General features: G+C 39.8%; 1 pseudogene across 1 annotated transcript; it reads right to left on the bottom strand.

Moving 5' to 3' along the window:
* Positions 1–698: 698 nt before the first annotated feature.
* LOC117673797 (ras-related protein Rab-2 pseudogene) lies at positions 699–1,825 on the bottom strand (annotated as a pseudogene). The gene has a single exon (XR_015731190.1). The product of XR_015731190.1 is annotated as a ras-related protein Rab-2 pseudogene (transcript).
* Positions 1,826–9,828: the final 8,003 nt, after the last annotated feature.

Genomic DNA, 9,828 nt, shown 5'->3' with positions numbered 1-9,828 from the left:
TGAGCAGCCCTAATGCTTAGAAACTGAAAGTTGAAAATTTTGATACACCCTAGTACATGCTCAAGTTCATATCATGGAAAATGGTTGGCTTTCTAATTCTTCTTTAGCTTAATTCTGAACTTGCACACAAGCACTTTGTAATCTGTTCTGCAGTCAGCACCTAGCTATGTCATTGGTGTTATAATCGAACTCCTCCACCCCTTCTACCAATAATACAGTATATTTTATTTCTAGGCATGCCATTTGGTGATGTCCATGTATAGAGGCATTATTTTGAAGACAGCAACCAAAATCATTGGCTATGAATAAATCATTCTAGTGATAGAAATTGATAGGGTGATCTCCTGCTTCATTTAGGTTTGCTAAGTTATACAGTCCAACTATTTTTTCTTTAATGTTTCCAACTTTGGCATTCCAATTGCCAGTCACAAGCAGGCCCTTTGTTTGCATGTTCTGACAATTTCAAATTGAAATTGATTTTAAAAAGACTTACCAACCTTCTCTTCTTCTGCATCATTGGTTAGAGCATAAACATGAATGATCATCATATTAAAGGGTTGATCGCAACATCTAATTAAGATTATTCAGTTATCAATTGCATTATGGCCAAGTACTGTTCTTTCTATATCCTTCCCAAAAACAGTGTCATTTCTTCTTTGTCTTTATGTCCTGAGCAATAATCCACTCCAGCATCTTTTTTTTTTTTTTAAAGGAAAAGTGAAAATGTTTAATAGGAAGCGGAGAAAGTGTACATCACAGCTGAATATTAAAATCGGGCATGGCGACCTGGAAGATCCCCTCCAAATTAAACGAGTCCAAGGTAGGGAAGTTTTCAACGGTGGGGAGAAAAGTCACTGCTGACAGAAAGCCAGATTGGAGGAGGGAAATAAAATACCTTTTCTTCTAGAAGAAAGACCGATCCACCCTGATGGGGAAATTTTGGAAAGGGACGGTCTAGCCCCCAGCCACAGATTTGATTCAGCTTAGCCACAAATTCATATAAAAAGGGGAAAGGACAACTCGACTGGAAAATCCTTGCCTCCCCGCCTCCCCCAATACTGTTTGGATAAGAAATAAAAGGCACCATCCTCTGTTTGTTCCCAGCCTCAATGGGCCAGTCAAGATTTCAAGCAAACTTAGCAACAGCCCGATCGATTCCCAGAGCCTTGCGGTCCTGGGCAGAGGGGTGATCCACCCGGAATAACTGCTGGTTGTTTAGAGCCAATCCTGATCCCATTTCCCTCATTGGAAATGTCAAGTTCACCCTGCTGGATCTTTCTGTAGATAGCTTTAGCTGTGTTGAGAAAGGCCTCTTGCACATTGGCTGATGTCTTTGCGGATGTTTCCATAAAAACCATGCCATGTTCCCAGGCGAAAGCCTCCCCCTCTTCTTTCTGCACAACCCGCCGGTGCTCCATGTCACTTTTATTGCCAATCAGCATGATGACCATGTGAGGACTGGAATGCTGCTGAGCGTCTTCTAACCAGGTGTACAAATGGTTGAAAGTTTCCCGCCTGGTGATATCATAGACCAAGAGCACCCCGGCTGTTCCTCGGTAATACGAGCGGGTGATCGAACGGAAGGATTCCTGGCCAGCCGTATCCCAAATCTGCAGTTTGATCTTTTTGTTTTCAATGGTAATCATCCGTGCCCCGAACTCCACACCGATTGTCAAATCATGAACAGCCATAAACCGTTTATCTGTGAAGTGTAGCAAGAGGCATGATTTCCCGACACCGGTGTCCCTGATGATAACGTATTTGAGAAGGTAGGCATAGGACATGGCGCCGAAGGCCCCGGAAGCCCGACCCCAACCGCCGCTCTCATTCCCACTCGGACGCTCTCCACTCCAGCATCTTTTTATATTGCTGTTGCCTAATACTATACTTCCTTGATGGAAATATATCTCTGGGCATACACTCATGACATTCTTCATTCATCCCTCCTAGGAACCCCCCTTTGCCACTATAAGGCAGCACAGAAGGATCTGAAGGGTAGAAGATACTGAGATTAATGGTTTTTATTTTTAAAGGATTTACAAATTTTCTTTGTATTTCAGTGACTCATTTCAGTGATGGAATCTTGCTTATTATGGAAGAAGAGTTTATTTCCCAGGCACCAAAATAGAGAACATCTATCCGTACTGTAGATTGCTACAAGCAGCAAATGCATAACTTTTCTGAAAGTCATAGTGAACTGAGTCACTGATGTAGATGAGGGTTTCTGAGGTAAATTGAATGACAAAGCTTCTTAAGGGGTTTTTAAAGGAGTGGTAGCACTGTAACTCTACTTTAGAAGCAAACAGGCCATGAGTTTAGATCTTTCAGCATGGACACAGTGTAGTTCAAGGCAATTTATGCTACATTCTGTATTATAGCTTTTGAACCAGCTCTAAGCACAGTTCCACCCAGAGGAGTCCAGATATAAAGTTGCCAATATAATCCTGGTGGCTTAGAAAGTCAAGACTGGAGCACATTAGGTAAATATAGAAAAGATCACATTCCTTGTCACTCTATGCAGAAACCAATCCGATTTCTGCAAAAATAAAAATTTAGAATCCTGTTGATTTCCTGATTTATCATCTGAACTCACTTAAATGCACTTAAATAACTAAAAGTCTAGATAAGAAGAATCAGAGATATGGTTCTTGTTTTATTATGTTGTAGAGGAACCAAGCCTCTATTCAATTTTAGGATTGGTTGTTTTGCCACATTATTGCTTTTAATTGGTTATAGAGCATTTCAAGCATTTTTTGGCAAAGGATACTGCCTTTATGTGAAATACGACCCTATTCCTCTCAGTAAAATGTGTATGGATAGGCCTGTAGAAATTCATCTGCTTTTCTAGTATTCAAAAAACTGCAACATCCAAGTTTGTGACATCATAAGTTGCAGAATGTTAGACTGTTTGAGATTCTATAAGGCACATGTAAAATTAATTCTAAGTGAAAAATTATCCTCTGGTATCCTGTACTGAGATAATAAGCCTCCATTTGGATTGAAGCAAAATATCTACTTTAGGGCTCAATTATAGTGATTTTCATATTTTCATATTTCTTTTTTCTTTTTAAAAGTTAGACTTTCACAAGCTGATGCATTTTCTCATATTATTGCAATATAGTGTAGGTCATGTAATGGATAGTTTTATTTTATGCCATTTTCTGTAATGCATAATTTTATAATCATATACTCAGAGGTGGCAATTCCACTACAATCTCACACTCCCCCCCCCCCGTGTAACATGTCACGTTGATAGTCTGATTATTTGATATTTTACAAAATGAAAGCTGTGGATTAGCTACAACCATCTGGTTAAGTGTGATTTTTTTTCCTATAGGTTCATTATCATACCTGTGAATAGTCATCCTATTTACTATAGCTAGATTCATACATATTACTAAGCTACAATTTGATTTATTTGGATTTGGCTTCACAAAACTTGGTTAAAGAAACTATGACTTAACATGAATCCAACAATCTTCAATTTACCCCGAAGTGTACAGTGTCATTAAAATTTTTAAAGACAAATTAAAAACTAACAAAAGCTAATATTTAGAATAGAGAAAAAAGAGAGGAAAAGAAAGAAAAATAAATACAAAAGTACAAAAAAAGAAAATATAAAGAAGAAAGAAAGAAGCAGCTTCTTATTTTCTTTACAGCAGTTATAAATGAAAGTTAACCTTTTACTCTATGGTCATAATTTGGCATTCCCCCCCCCCCAGAATCTATTTTTTTCTAACTATCAAAACTATATATTATACTTCTGTTTTTTCTGTTTCACACAAAAAGTCTGTAAGGGGTTTTCAGTCAACATTAAACTTAGATAATGTCTTGTCTCTGACCAAAGCTATTAATTTAGCTATCTTAGCAAGTTTCATCATATTCACCATCCATTCTTCCATTTTGGGTAGCGATCAATCTTTCCACATTCATAGATGCAATAATCTCACTGCAGTTATCATGTATAAAAATAGTTCCATGACTTTTCCCCCCAATTGTTTGTCCATCAGTCCCAAAAGAATGTTTCAACTGTATATTAATCTTTAAAAATCTTCTGAACATATGCACATCCACCAAACATGGTAAAATGTCCCCTCTTGCTGATTATACTTGGTTTATTATTTATTTATTTATTTGCTTATTATTTGTTTATTTATTTTATTGATCACATTCCTATACCAGCTAAAAGTTTATACATTTTAGCAATGCTCATCAGTTGTACACACACAGTTCTATTTCAATTTCAGCCTTACAATGCTTAAAATCAAATTTGTTTTATCTACTTTAAATCTCTATAGTAATTATACATAAGAAAACCATTGGCAAGTATATCCTTCTGACACCAGATCATCTCTTGATTTTGTCAAGAAGATATATCTAAATGGAGATACATGTAAACTTATATGGCAGGGGGGAAAAACCCCACAGATTAAATATAAGGTACTACAAAATGTAAAAGAAAGAAAGAGAAGGATTAGGTTACCGGATTTAAAATTATATTCTGCAGCTAATTGTTTAGTTTGGTTGAAAGAGTGGTGGTTGCTGACAAAGAAAAGATTTTGAAGCTAAAAGAACACATCCTTAGATTTGGTACCAAGGATATTTGTGGTGTGATAAATTTAAGGTTAATGTAGGTTTAAAAAACCATTTTGTTAGGTAACGTGAGAATATGAAATTGATATAAAATCAGATTGTGTTCAAAAATATCACTGTGGCTCTCAACACAAGAGGAATACTTTAGAAAAGAAATAAGTAAACACAAATGGTTATCTTATGGTGACATATTAGAACTTTTGTCAAGAAAAATGCAAAAGTGTCAGTTTTTCATATGAATATGGATCAGTTTTAAATTTCTACCCCAAAATCTTATAGGCTGGTATTTTCAATGCTGGGAAAAGAACTAAACCACAAGAGCCAAGCTCTTGCCAAAGTATAAAAGGAACCAAATCAAAATTTCCCATAAGGCAGGGGTCCCCAACCACCGAGCTGCGGCCCACTACTGGGCCATGGCTTATTTGGAACTGGGCCATATGAGTGGTGGGCTGGCACGCACATGTGCGTGCAGCTGTGCCCACAGCTCAACTTGCAGACGAACTGCGTGTGCATGCACGTTCACACTGGCCTGCCGTGTGCACGAGTTGAGTTGCGTGTGCATGTGTGTGTGCAGGCCTGCCGCTCGAATGGCCTGGTTTCCCCTCTCCTCCCCCCAGCCAGGCCACCAAGGTTGGGGACCACTGCCCTATGGGGTTTTTGGGGAGGAAAAATCACTTAAATTCCAAAACAAAACTGAAGACTTGTCCAGTTTTATTTCTATAGACAGTATTTCATTTTTTTCGACATCATTCTTGTAAATTGATATTTCCAAATTCACATTTAAACCAGTTTTATCTAACAGAACTCTTTCATCTTTCACAACTTCATTTACAGTCAGTTTATAATAGCAAATATTTTCAAATTTAATTTCTGAGACATTTCCCCCAAATATCCTTAAATACATTTGGTATTAAAATTGTTCCATTTTTGTTAAGTAATTTAGGTATTTCTCCTTTAAAATGTAATCTTTAGTTTCTTCTGGATTCCTCTAGTGTGCAAACTTCAAAGTCCCATCTTATCTATTTTTAGAATTAAAAATAACCTCAGCAGTTTCCTATGGGAAAGATTCATATAATTAATTTTAAAATATTATTTCACATCTCTATGGACCCTTAATCCATTTATAACTTTTCAAAATCAACACTTTAATCACCCAATTGCTATTTACTCCAAAAAGATTTTTTTTCTGAGTCTTTAAATTTGTAGTTAAAAATCTTTTTGCTGTGGACTTAAAGTCCTTAGAGGCTACATTACACTTGTGAGCCTGATGAAATCCCTCAACTCACAGCTGCACAACACACAAGTGACTGAAGAAACATTAATTTCTGCTGCCTTCTCATGAACAGCAGCTGTTCAGAGTGCATATGGGCCATCTGGTGAACTCTGCTTTCTTCAAAGGGATTTCCATGGCTTGGTTCTATAGCAGCATCCAGCCATAACGTTTTCCTTATTGTTCAGGGACATCCATTTACCTTTCACCAATGCTCACTGGAAGTGTCTGAATCTACACTCTTATCAAAGGTTGTTGTTATTTTTTTGAATCCAATAAAACCACTCCTGCATAATCAGTTTCTTTGGTTGTACGTCTAATGTATCAATTAGACGGCTGATACCGGTATTAACTAAAGCTTGCCATCGTTTCATGGTAACAGACCAGTGGTGAAATGTATAATTTGTTGCTATCGGTTCTGTGGGCGTGGCTTGGTGGTGGTGGGGGTCATATGACTGAGTGGGTATGGCATTTTTTTTTACTTTTTAAAAGCACTTTTTGGCTACCTATTTGCCCGAACCGGTAGTAAAATAATAAAAAAGTAAAAAAAAAGGTTCCGACGATCGTGCGGCACTGCTGATTGACAATCAGCTATGCCGCACGATCGTTGGAACTTTTCTTAAAAACTTTTTAAGTTTTTTTTTACTACCGGTTCACCCGAACCGGTAGTTTTTATCACTGCCGATTCGCCCAAACTGGAGCAAACCAGTAGCATTTTTTTAAAAAATTTAATTTATATGCCGCCCTTCTCCGGAGACTCAGGGCGGCTTACAATGTGTTAAACAATAGCCTTCATACTTTTGTATATTTTATACAAAGTCAGTTTATCGCCCTCACAATCTGGGTCCTCACCTCTGTAACAGACTGATCAGGATTAATGGTGATATATTCTGCAACCTCTGTGTCAGAAATGCAGACAATATTTTACCAGTTATGTTGCATAAATAAATTGCCCAATAGCTTATATTTTCAAGAGGATCTTTATCAAGTTTCAGTAGATCTTATAAAAAGAAAAGGGGAATTTGTGTTCAATTTATAAATCTGGAGTGTTCACCATGAGAGTTCTGGATAACTCTCTTCCAGAAGTGCTTCAATGATGTCTAAAGAGGAAAAGCCATGTTGGCTTCATGGGAGCAAGAGCATGGCTACTGATTTCATGGAAATTCTTTTCTACATAGGCTTTTCTCCTTCAGATGTGTGCTGAGTGTGCACATATTGCAGGGAATCTCCCAGTATTTGATATTTGAGTTTGTGTGGGTAATGCTTAGGGTCATCATGTTTGAACCTGCTTTTAGAAAATATAGTTTGAAGGATGGGCACTATTATTTATTGGTCTTCTTTCCCATCACTGCAACAGACATTCTGTTTCTTAACGCTGAAAAGATAGATCCAACAGAACCAGAGAGTGTTTGGCTCTGGAGAAGAAATCTTCCCTGAAACTGAAAACAAGGTGTACTCTCCAGTAATGAATGAGAGGAAATGAAGGAGGGTGAGGGAAAGCAGGCTTCTTCTGAAAGGCAGGCTTCTTCTGTGGGCCTTTGCGGGCTGCCTGTTACTGGGCCACATGGATGGGTTGCCTCTGTCTCGGCATCTCATAAGAGCCTCGGGGGCTGCAGCTGTTCCTGAAAGAGTGGTTATTTCTTCCATGAGATAGGGCATATCAAAATCCTACATTTTTTTCCAAATATTTCCAAATCCTAGCCAGAGGGAGTAAAAAAATGCAGGGCAAGTCCTAGAAAAAAAAATAGACAAATGATAAAGTAGAGGTTTACCAGAGCATTCTCATGGTGAGTACTCCAGACTAGATAATGCCAGAATGAAGTTATGGGCACTTTCAAAAAAAGTTGTCACCTTACATTTGCCTATATATTGCTGTTGTTGTTTTTCAACAACTTTGAACTACATAGTCTTATCTCTATTTTTAGAGAAACACAATTGTCCCACATTTCTTAGCTGATACATCTTTTGCTGGCTGACAGCTACTGTCACAATACATCCAGGGAAGGTTTACCCAAGCAATGGTCCGCTGCTCAAATTCTGAGAAAAAGGGAAATTAATCTACAACTTTCTTCCATTTAGCAAGGTTGTTAGAATCTGATGATGGCTATTGTTGGGGAGACCAATTTTCATCATAAAGGAAATTTAAAAAATATGAATCTCCTTAACTGGTGTCCTCCATATATGTTGGACTATAACCTTGATATTTCCTAGCCAATATGCAAGTGGCAGTCCAACATGTTGGATGGCATCAGATTGGAAAAAGCCAGTCATTTAACCTAGGTTTAACTTTTTCATCATATACAACCAGCTTCTCTTAAGTGGAGAGTTCTGAGATTGGACTTGGAATTTTCAATACATCAAATTAATTCTATATATCTATATAATTACTATATTTACTTGTGGGTATATAGTAATATGGTTGTTAAAAATCATAGTTATGGTGGGATCACCATGACAGTCCTTGTTCTAGAGAGCTAATAAAAACTCACATTTTGAGTAGCAAACATGTTAGACAGGGGGGAAATTCACTTACCTTTCCCTACCAGCTTGCAAAGGTGAGCACTCATGGGCACTCGCTACACTCACATGTGCTTCCTCCATGTTAGGTATAAATGCCTAACACGCTTTTAAAATGGCATGGCAAGGGTTAACATCTACACACCAGATCCTTCCCTTAATCCCTCCTTACCTTAGCCCTGCCTTCCAGGTATAAAAGATGTTGTCCAGGGGTCCCAGGTTCATTCCAGACGATTACCTGTAATAGTAAACATGATATAAATAAAGGTACTTTGAATCAAGCTTACCTCGGGTTGGAATCATTTTCATTTCATTTCATTTTATTAGATTTCTATACCTCCCTACTCCCGAAGGACTCAGGAATCATTGGGTAAGATCCTTGGAAACCTGTAACAATATGGTAGCAGAGGATGGTTTATAACCCAATTGAAACAAGGTATGCAAGGGACCTCCAAACTGACTGAGAAGGAGAGGAGACCGAACACCCGAGCATACCTGAAGAGCATGGCAGCACAAGCATCCACTGCAGAGGCCTTGCAAAAGGAGATGGCAGACGAGAACAAGCAGAGCTCCACTCCCAGCACCCCAGCAAGACACGAGGGAGATGACGAGGCCGCAATCGACGAAAAAGAGGAAAGGGATTTAAAATCCAAGTTGCTAGACCTCATCGAGGCAGCACCGAACAACCTGAAACTCATCGCGAAACTCCGGGCCCTGATCGAGGACTGCGGAGCAGCGACGAGGGAGGAAGAAACCGAACCCAACCATGGAGAAGAAGACACGGTAGGCAAAACCCCCCCAGAACATTTTCCCGCCGAAGAAACGGGGGCCAAAAAGGCATTTTCCCCATGGCGGCCAACTTGGAAAATGACGTTACCCAAGATGGCCAACCAACAGCCAATGGGGGCTTGAGATTTGAATTTTCTGGCGGGAATCGAGGCCTACCCTCAAGCTGCTGAAGAGAACCCCACAAACAGCCAAAACAGGTTGGGAGAGGAACCAGCTAGCTTGCCTACCGAGCTAGAGATAGACAAGGCCATGTGGGTACTAACCACGGCCTTCGGCGACAAAATCAAGTTACAGGGCCCGCACCAAAGGACACCCGTGGGCCCAGAAAGAGCAACCCACAACCTAAGGGCCTCAGAGGAGACCTACCTGGACCACGCCGCCTTCGCAAACTGGGCACAACATCCGCCGCTGCCCACCGGGACCCCTACTCGCTACGCCCGGAGCACCCCTCCGAACCCAGGGAAATCGACCAGCACCTACCGATCCGACGACCTGCTCCGAGTCACCCGGGACCACCAGCCGGCGAGAGCTTCAATCCGGACCTGATCCACGCCTTCAGCGCCGAGCCGTCCGGACGTCCGATTGAGCTTCGCGAGGCCGACGACCACCCCGAGGCATCCGATGGATGATCCAATGACCCAACGGGCCTTCTGGCAGGA

This window comes from Pantherophis guttatus, chromosome 1 (genome assembly GCF_059756535.1).
Source record: "Pantherophis guttatus breed Tessera chromosome 1, ASM5975653v1, whole genome shotgun sequence".
Lineage (NCBI taxonomy): Eukaryota > Metazoa > Chordata > Lepidosauria > Squamata > Colubridae > Pantherophis > Pantherophis guttatus.
The sequence above is the reverse complement of the archived record's forward strand: the minus strand, read 5'-3'. Positions and strand labels throughout refer to the sequence as shown.